The sequence below is a fragment of the Portunus trituberculatus genome, chromosome 40 (assembly GCF_017591435.1).
Source record: "Portunus trituberculatus isolate SZX2019 chromosome 40, ASM1759143v1, whole genome shotgun sequence".
In the NCBI taxonomy this organism is placed as follows: domain Eukaryota; kingdom Metazoa; phylum Arthropoda; class Malacostraca; order Decapoda; family Portunidae; genus Portunus; species Portunus trituberculatus.
Genome location: NC_059294.1, coordinates 15,107,604 through 15,117,603, shown reverse-complemented (window position 1 = coordinate 15,117,603; position 10,000 = coordinate 15,107,604). Strand labels below are relative to the sequence as shown.

The window sequence follows — 10,000 nt, the reverse complement described above, 5'->3', positions numbered from 1 at the left end:
ACGGAGAGAAAAGTGGAAAGAAAGAGATGGGAAGCAAGATGAACGAGGAAAAGAGAGTAGATAATAAAAAAAATAGGAAGGGAAGGAGATAAAAATAAGAGTGGTTAAGAAAGAGAGGAGGAGGAGGAAGAGGAAGCAAAGAGAAGATTGGCGAGGTACAGAGTGAAGACAAGATTAAACAGGAGGAGGGACGATTAGAATAGAGGAAAGGCGTGAGAGGAGACCAGAGTAGAGAGGAAATAAGACACGGGGAAAGTGAAAGAAAGAGAAAGAGAAAACGGAGAAAAGAAAAAAAAATCAAGGAAACGAGATCAAATAAGAATGAAGTGAAATCAAGATAATAAGAAAGAAAACAAAGAACCTGCAAAAGTGAAAATAACTGAGGAAACGAAAAGGTGAAGAAGAGAAGAAATGAAGGAGGAAAGAATAGAGAGGATATGCTCAAATACACTAATGCATGTATGAGTAGGAGAAAAGGTGATGTTACGAGGGAAAAGTGGATCTGTCTATTTGCTGAGATAATTAGGTTGATAAATAATGTAAAATAAAGCTGGCTCATTTATCACAAATAGACACGTTACAACTGAGGCTGCCCGTCCCCCAGTCAGTCCATCCCCTTTAAAACCCACACGGAGCATCTTTTAGCATAATTTAGCCTACCGTGTGATTACAGGTCTGTTTTACCCTTAAGGAACCCTCGTACACGTATGTTAATACGTTCAGTGTATCCGCAAACACTAAAAGTAAAGGATTAGGATCTCAGTAAATACATCACATTGAGGATTGAAATGTCACACGAGTCTTTTGGTTTTCTTAAAAAGAAAACAGGTAAGAAAAGATTCGATACTCTACAAAGAGAGAGAGAGAGAGAGAGAGAGAGAGAGAGAGAGAGAGAGAGAGAGAGAGAGAGAGAGAGAGAGAGAGAGAGAGAGTGAGTGTGTGTGTGTGTGTGTTTCACTGTTTGATATGCTGCAGTCTCTGACGAGACAACCAGACGTTACCCTACGGAACGAGCTCAGAGCTCATTATTTCTGATCTTCGGATAGGCCTGAGACCAGGCACACACCACATACCGGGACAACAAGGTCACAACTCCTCGATTTACATCCCGTACCTACTCACTGCTAGGTGAACAGGGCTACACGTGACAGGAGACACACCCAAATATCTCCACCCGGCCGGGGAATCGAAACCCGGTCCTCTGGCTTGTGTGTGTGTGTGTGTGTGTGTGTGTGTGTGTGTGTGTGTGTGTGTGTGTGTGTGTGTGTGTAATTCACCTCGGTCGCCTGCTGGTCACCCAGCCAGTCTTCCCATTACGGAGCGAGCTCGGAGCTCATAGACCGATCTTCGGGTAGGACTGAGACCACAACACACTCCACACACCGGGAAAGCGAGGCCACAACCCCTCGAGTTACATCCCGTACCTATTTACTGCTAGGTGAACAGGGGCTACACTTTAAGAGGCTTGCCCATTTGCCTCGCCGCGCCGGGATTCGAACCCGGCCCTCTCGATTGTGAATCGAGCGTGCTAACCACTACACTACCTACGCGTGTGTGTGTGTGTGTGTGTGTGTGTGTGTGTACAGTAGATAGAGTCGTCACACTAAACAAAGAAGGCACGACACGGGTAAGATATTGAAAGCAGGAGGCAGTGTTATTACCCTCCAGGGACTCACACTAAAGGTTCGAAGCTTTGAAGAGGCTCCAGTTTTAGATTTCAGTTCCGCTCGACCTCGTACGCGGGAAAAATAAAACACAGCATTCATGAAAAATATGTATATGGAAAGTAAAATTCTCGCTACTATTTTTTTTTTCTAAGCTTCATAGTGAGTAGCGTTCCTTTCACCTCTAACTCTCATATATCTAGCAAACGAAATGCATAGATATCAACTGCGTTAGGTTGGGTGAATTGAGTTACGGATTCCATTTCCAAGTGTGGTTCCCTCCCTCTCCTCCACCTTCTTCCTCCAACTTCTATCCATCATCTCCCTGGCATTACTCTCGCTTTCCCACACTCCCTGCCGGACGCACCTTCGCCATCCCCTGTCCGCACACTGCCAGCATGGGGTGTCCTGAGTACTTTACATACAGCGAATCAAAGTGACACAGAGACTGCCAAGATTTCACGTGAGATTTATTCCCCAACGCTGACGCAAGGCTTGGGAGTGTATCTTAACGAAGCAGCGGGTGGAAGTGACTCACGTGAAGATTCACTTATGCAGGTTAAGAAAAAGATAACTACAGTAAATAAGAATGCGAATGAAAGTTAAATCGTGTTGTTGTCGCATAAGTTTTCTTTTTAATGTGGAAGGCGAATATAAAGTTTTTTTTTATTCCTTCTATTCTTCTATTTCTTTCAAATGAAATATAGAAAGCAAGGAGAATATCTCAATCATGCTTATTAATGCATAGTCAAACATTCTCTGTATACAAAAATGAAAACATAAACGATGCTTTCTGTTCATCTGTCTTTAATTTTATTCAACTGCATGCTTCCATCACTCAACACACTTGCCATGCTCACCTTTCGCAGCGTCAGTCTCCTCTTCATGCACGCGCCATGCTGTAACGCGAGGCAGGCACCAGGTAAGCCAAAGGTGAATATGATGGCGCTCCTCAAGTCTGTAAAAATGAATTTAAAAATTTGTAAATGAACAAATAAAACAACACTAGGTGAATGTTGTTTGGTTATTTCTTGTTAACGTTTGTACTATTTCCTACCACACATATGGGAAGACCTATACCTGAACATTAAATATCTAAAACAACAGTAATACAAACGAAACAAAATGAAGAAAAAAGTTTAGGGAGAATCCAAAAAAGAAAAAAATGGAAATGAGACACAGACAGGCAGACACACACACACACACACACACACACACACACACACACACACACACACACACACACACACACACAAAGAAAGAAGCATGATCATATTGATCAATAAATGAAGAGAAAAAATAAAAAAAATAGAAGATTCCCCTTGATAACAGCTCCAAGAGAAAAACGATTAAATGAGCTCTTAAATACCATTAAATGAAATGAAAAAAAGATAAAAAGAAAAGAAAAAAGCACTGCATTCTAAAATATCAGTAAAGATAGTTACAAAAAACTGCAACAACTCTGTCTCTATTGTTGCAGGGAATGCGGAACTGCACGCCACCTCACGGTCAGGCGAAAGCTTCTCCTCCACACACTTCATTGACAAGCTGAGGAATGTCGTAATTCTCTCCCTTCAACCATCGGTCGCCTGGCAGTGGAGAAAGGAGCACTGACCTCCATAAATCCCTTTCTGAAATCTAACGGTAACATTTCCCAGCAAAAAGTTATAATGGAGTAATGTGTTAATGTTTTATTTATACACATGTTTTTCTATCTAATTTTCGTCTTTCCGTTCACTTCCATATGCCACACGTACGAGAACTCTAGCAAGATGGATACGCCCCGTCAAGACGTCACGTCATAACACAGCAAGGAGGCAGCACCGAGATAAATAACCATACTAGATGATGCAGCAAGACTTCGCTAGCACATTAGAAACTATAAACAACATACTAAAATTTGTTACTTTAGAGTTGTAGATGGAGTACCTTACGAAAGACAGCATCGTATGATGAAACATGTCTGCCGCTGTTATTTCTTTTCTCCCTCACGTTCATTTGTATTGCTTTACAAAATCAAGGAACGAAAGGAAAGCAGGATGTGAACAGACAAGCGAAATAACACGATAATAAAGGAAACGAAACAAGACAACTGAAACCAATAGTGGAACAACGGAAAAAAAAAATAGAAAATAGAAAAGAAAGGAAAAACAAAGAACACCACGAAGGAAAGAGCAAAGCAAGGAGTGACTGCATTGCCTTGAAGTAACATGAGAACGACCTTTGGGGAGCTTCCTGATGGTCTTGGCAGCGTAATATGGGTCACAAAGACTTCATTCCTTGACACTGATACAGGGGCACCAGAGAGAGAGAGAGAGAGAGAGAGAGAGAGAGAGAGAGAGAGAGAGAGAGAGAGAGAGTGTGTGTGTGTGTGTGTGTGTGTGTGTGTGTGTGTGTGTGTGTGTGTGTGTGTGTGTGTGTGTGTGCGCGCGTCTGTCAGGGCGTGACGCGGCACACAATGTTCAAACGTTTCGAATAAAGGTGAGTGGAGAAGAAAGTTTGCATGGATAGAAAACAAAAGAAAGGAATGAAAGAAAAATAGAAAGAAAGTGATGACCGTGAACAAGAAAATAAAATGTCAGCGTTGCAAAAGTGTGTGTGTGTGTGTGTGTGTGTGTGTGTGTGTGTGTGTGTGTGTGTGTGTGTGTGTGTGTGTGTGTGACGGAGAGAGAGAGAGAGAGAGAGAGAGAGAGAGAGAGAGAGAGAGAGAGAGAGAGAGAGAGAGAATATATCCAGCTAAAATTTCTTTGTGAGACAATAATTAAGAAAAAGGACGTAAGTATATAAAGGAACTGATGAAAAATACAACCGTACAAAATAGTTTTCATGTTCTTATTTACTATTCTTTTCTCATATAAAATAAATAAAAATACATTAATGCAACGAAAATATTCAGATATAAGAGAAGTGAAGGTTGAATTTGAAGTATCGTATTACTATTAAAGAGAAATGAAGAATGCAGACTAACGATACGCAAATGTGGAAAAAAAAGACCACTTATTTGCTCCTCTGAAAAATAATAAATAAACATAAAATACGTAAAAAAAAAAAAAAAAGATATCGACTGCCATTTTGTTAAGTTACGTTAAGATTATATCAAGATTATGCAACAGCCTGACTTAACCTAACCCAACAGATTCTAACAGACTTCAAACTTAATCTTCATGTGATCCTCGTGTAAATATTATTATGTATACCTCCGACAACAGACTTGTGGTTCAAACAACACAAAAAAAATTTAGTGACCATTTTTAAAGACATGTTCACCTTTATTTTTCTGCAGGTCCTAAGAGGCAATTAACGTCTCGCGTGACACCACTTACTGTTTACCTCACGACAAACATTTACATACTAACATTCCTCGCGTAATCTCTTTCTTTTCCTGCCTCTCCCTTTCCCTCTCCCCACCCCCATCACCCCCCATCTCTCTCTCTCTCTCTCTCTCTCTCTCTCTCTCTCTCTTAAGGTCAAACAGCTGTTAATGATACGCAGGTAAACGTCACACTGGCTAGAAATGACTAGCCACACTGAAGGAAAAAAAAGAGGAAAACGGGAAAAATGTATTTTTGTTTAGACGTACTATAAGTCAGTCGGTCAGTCAGTCAGTGAGTCTCTCTCTCTCTCTCTCTCTCTCTCTCTCTCTCTCTCTCTCTCTCTCTCTCTCTCTCTTTCTATTAAGACAGAGTATCCAAAGTAAGATAGACTGATATTGCGAGATGATTCTGAAGCTGTGCTGAAGGGAAGCAACACAAGAATATACGTACAGTGGAGAAAAAATGAAGGGGGAGAAGCTTCTACTTGACGCCAATCTGACACGATAGGAAAGGTGAAGGATGACACCTAAGACAGTATCTTCGAACTTCACCTCGTACTGTCTCCACACTGTCCTTAATGAGCTCTAATGAAGGAGATTACTCACTCAGGTTGTCTAGTTTTTCTGGCAGCATGTAGCAGTAGCTTTACGAGGACCCTGCATTTCTAATGACAAAATGCACACTTGCAAAGCTAACCTATCATAAATGTAGTTTTTGAAAATAGCTCCTATGAGAACTTGAATTTTTTTCTCCTCTTTGCGTGATGTTCGTTTCCTATATACATGACTGGGATTTATTGACGTTGATTCTGCGTCTTAGTGGCCGCCTGGTGCTGTTTTTTTTTCCTCCTTTCCTGCTTTGCTGGTGGCCAGTCATCATTTTTCCGCTAGGACTTACTGTGAGTCTAGCGCTGAGACAGTCTTACGTGTGTGAGAGTGTGTTGAGAGAGAGAGAGAGAGAGAGAGAGAGAGAGAGAGAGAGAGAGAGAGAGAGAGAGAGAGAGAGAGAGAGAGAGAGAGAAAATGAAGACAAATGGCAGGAGGCGGCCACTGTGAGGGAGTCGTGAGGCTGAAAAATTTCTCACTATATGTATATTTTCCCTCACGTCCAAGGCTGATGCTACGCCTCATATATAGAAGGAGGCAGGCGGAGGTAGGCGGCACTCCAAACCTGCAGGAGGATTTCGAACTTGTGGCAATGTATGTACTTGTCTTGCAAGGAGTTTACCACTGAGCCACCAAGACTGAATGGATACCGTGGAGGAGGATTAAGTCGGTGGATAATTTGATGTTTAACTGATTACTGATTGATAAGATGGTGCTAAGTTTGTGTGTGTGTGTGTGTGTGTGTGTGTGTGTGTGTGTGTGTGTGTGTGTGTGTGTGTGTGTGTGTGTGTGTGTGTGAGAGAGAGAGAGAGAGAGAGAGAGAGAGAGAGAGAGAGAGAGAGAGAGAGAGAGAGAGAGAGAGAGAGAGAGAGAGAGAGAGAATATAAAATCTTGTCAATCTCTTTCCTGTTCGCCCACTCGCATCACCCGCTGCCTTCCTTGCGTCCCCCCGAGAACAAGAGTGGCGTTGCTCCTCCCCGGCCGCAGCGATGTATGGGTGGTGGCTCCAGCATGCGTTTCCCTGATGGAGCGGAAAAAAGAGGGCGACAAAGGAAGTTTCCCTTCTCCCTCGTGGCAGTCCCATCCTGCTCCGCTCGTGGCTGCCTCCCAGCGGTGCACCTTTCTTTAAATCCTCGGCGCCAGGGAGAAGGACGATCAGAGCAGGGCTACATACATGTATATAAGAATATTTTTAAACTTACATATATCCAAAACGAGTGTAATTCAAATCTCCAATAATTAATTTCTTTCAGTATTAATTTCCATTCTTCTTGCCTCTTAGCAGGTTCTTGAGTTTTACTCCAGGAAAAAGCATACACAGTCAACATTTCTCTTCTTTATTATACAATTTCTTAGACATCATGACGAGACGACGATGTCATGGTATTACATCCATGATAACGTCTGCTATATGCTCAACCTTCTCAAGACTCATCCTGAGCCTTCTGGCATTCCTCATATTCATACAAAAATATTGCTTTCAGGGTCCTTACAGGGAATATTGCCTCAGAAACATGAATGTTACTTCTGGTTATTACAACAGCATAAAAGTAATCCACCTGCAAAAAAAAAAAAAAAAAAAGACAATTCAATGGTCACTTATTCAAATTACAATTTCCACCGCAATAAATCTTAAATAATAATAAAAAAATACTAAATCAGACTACTTCTTTTGCACAAATTCTATATGTATATTATATAGTGTTTGTTTGAAATCCACAGTGCTTACTACAGAGCTATGTCCTTCTTCAGCCTTCAGTTATATATGCTTTACTGACGCATCTTTAATACGATTGAGTTTCCTGTCATATTCCTGAATTAGAATTCTACACAATATTTAAAAAAAATACAATATCACTAATAATATTTTTGGTATTGCTACAATTCACCATACATTAACTTCTTATGTCATGTTTCTTGATATATAGTGTTGATCTTTATTATCGTGTCTATAATATTTTCCTACTGTTTTTTAACCTAATTATGCTTCTTTGATGACATTTTGAGTAGTATAATGTATTTCAAAATTCTGCATATAATTCACACTGACCAGATGTTTTCGCAGCTGAGGCATATAATTAAAGTAAAAACAACCAATAAATTGACGAGAGTTTCATTCTTGGTGTCTTATACGTGCCTTGGATTCCCACGTGCCTGTCTTTGCCTCACTGATACATTTGAGTTCGTCTCGCTTTGCAGTCTTGGGTTATGTGTCCTGTCATCCGGTGATAACTACACCACGCATTCTTTTTGCAGTCAACCTCATGGTGACCTGGGAGTTGGCAATAATTGCAAGTCAATCTAGAGTAACACTCATTAGCTGTGTGTCCTATTTTGTGGCACCTGTAACACATTGGCTTGTAAGCACATCGTCTTGAAAGATTCCTAACTGTGAACCTCGAGGAACTTCTAGTCATGTACGTATTAGTGTTACCTTGACCGCGTGTGAGGGACCGCGAGGCTCGTGAACTTTCATGGTAATTATTCTGACACCCGTTCACGGCTGGCACTCTGGTGCCCTCATAGCCTTCTAGCAAATCAATAATGTCAACTAGAGTATCAAACACTTTTATATCTCTATACAGATTTTCAGCATTTTCATGATCTAATTCTGTCATGAATTTTGATACAACAATCATGTTAGTAATTTGACACAAAGTTATATTTTCTTCGTCTTTCTTCCAATTTGAATTCTTTAACAATGCATATATTTCCCGTTTCCATGAAGCAAGTCTCGTCAAGTAGTCTGGCCTGCCCTCAGAGGGGAGCTTCCTCACCATGAAGAATTTCGTCATGGCTCTGAAGGGATCTGAGTCAAGAGTCTTTTTAAACCATCTCCTAAATGTTTCTCTGTATTCAAAATAGGTATCTATGTATTGTAAATTCTCGTGTCTAATTACAGTACATAGCGTGCTTTCCCCTTCTCGGTATCTATGTAGCATTTCAGCATTTCTATTTTTTTTTTTTAATCTTGCATAACTCTTTCCTTTGCGATGATGGTGTCCACTTTATGGAGGAAGGTGTCTACGTCTATTTGGTTTGCATCTCCAGAGAACCTTGGTATCATTGCCATCGTGGTGTAGAACTCTCTATGAATGGGTACCTATTAACCAAATATTTAATAATTCTTACACCATATATATTTCTTAGTGGTCTGAATTCAATATCTAATTTCATTAACAACTTGTGAATGCAGAAAACACAGACTGGATCTACTCGTACATTAACATCTGATAACAATACGGTGCCTTACGTCTACACGACTTGAAGCGCTGAGCAATAAAAGGATAAATTTTAATCTGACCTCTTCTTGCTGGTGGACGGGCCGAAGGATGACTCAGTAAGCGTGATCTTCAACAAAGCTCCCACACACATTCGCTTCCGGTGCAATAAGATAATTATATAGACGATGCATAATACATAATCATATTAACAAATACACCAACGTTTTATTGATAACTGTAATTCCGTCATGTTTTCTTACTTACCTTGTGACCTTGGCAGTGGCACCATCCGGGACAGAAGCAGCTTGGGGCAGCAAAATATTCCTGGAGTGGAATATCTACCGCGCTGCCCTCCACTAGGCGAGTGATTCACACATACTTCTGAAGGTTGTCGTCTTCTTTCTTGTTTCTTGACTCTGAAGGACATCGTTTCTTTTCCGCCTTTTTGTTTCTTGATTCTGAAGATCGTCGTCTTCTTTATTATTATCTTTCTTCTTGAGACGTTGCTTGAAGGTGAAGGTTATTACGGTTTTCTTTTCCCTGTTTCTTCTTTCTTTCTTTCTATCTTGTTTCTTTTTTTTCCTTTCTTTCTTTTCTTTTATTCTTATTCTTTATTTTTACCGTGTGAAGTGTTGTGTGACCGATGACGGCTTCGTTCTCGTATAGTTGGTGCTGACGTCTGGTAAGTACTAAGCAACTGCCCGATTGCTTACTGATGCAGTGCAGCCCTGGGGTGGTAATGTAATTCAAGTTTCGTTAATTTGTCCGGTAGTGGAGGAAACAAGGACACAGTTTCACTTCCTTTCGTTCTGTTTATGTTTATCAACAACTGTAGGATTTTTAATCTAGATATGTACAATTACTTATATTATGATTGTCTCGATTTTGCACTGTCTTATCTTCCTCCCTTTCTTGTTGTGGCATTAGTCTTTGGCTCCTGAAAGACGGTCAGACAGGTATGTGTTACGACTGCCTCATTAGTTGACACACACATATAACTACCAATGCAGACCATAGCAGTCACTTCGTTTATGTGTCATATCTATTTCTTTATACAGTTCATTTTCAGCTTGCCTTTATCATTACAATACAATGATAAAGCGTACCGCAAAAGGAGAATGCAACACGTCTGTGCTCTACGGTTGAGTCAATGGATATGAACATGATGTAAGCAGTAAGCAGTAAGTATTTCT

At 40.6% G+C, this 10,000-nt stretch overlaps 2 long non-coding RNA genes across 2 annotated transcripts in view; one reads left to right on the top strand and one right to left on the bottom strand.

Annotated features, from left to right (window-relative positions):
• The window catches only part of LOC123516330, a 5,953-nt gene extending 2,179 nt beyond the window's left edge, over positions 1 to 3,774 (top strand). The window contains exons 2-3 of the long non-coding RNA XR_006678170.1: positions 2,534 to 2,586; positions 3,145 to 3,774. This is a non-coding gene — a long non-coding RNA (uncharacterized LOC123516330). The remainder of the gene's footprint in view (positions 1 to 2,533; positions 2,587 to 3,144) is intronic.
• The window catches only part of LOC123516329, a 117,839-nt gene continuing 110,069 nt past the window's right edge, over positions 2,231 to 10,000 (bottom strand). Inside the window, exon 3 of the long non-coding RNA XR_006678169.1 lies at positions 2,231 to 2,622. This is a non-coding gene — a long non-coding RNA (uncharacterized LOC123516329). The remainder of the gene's footprint in view (positions 2,623 to 10,000) is intronic.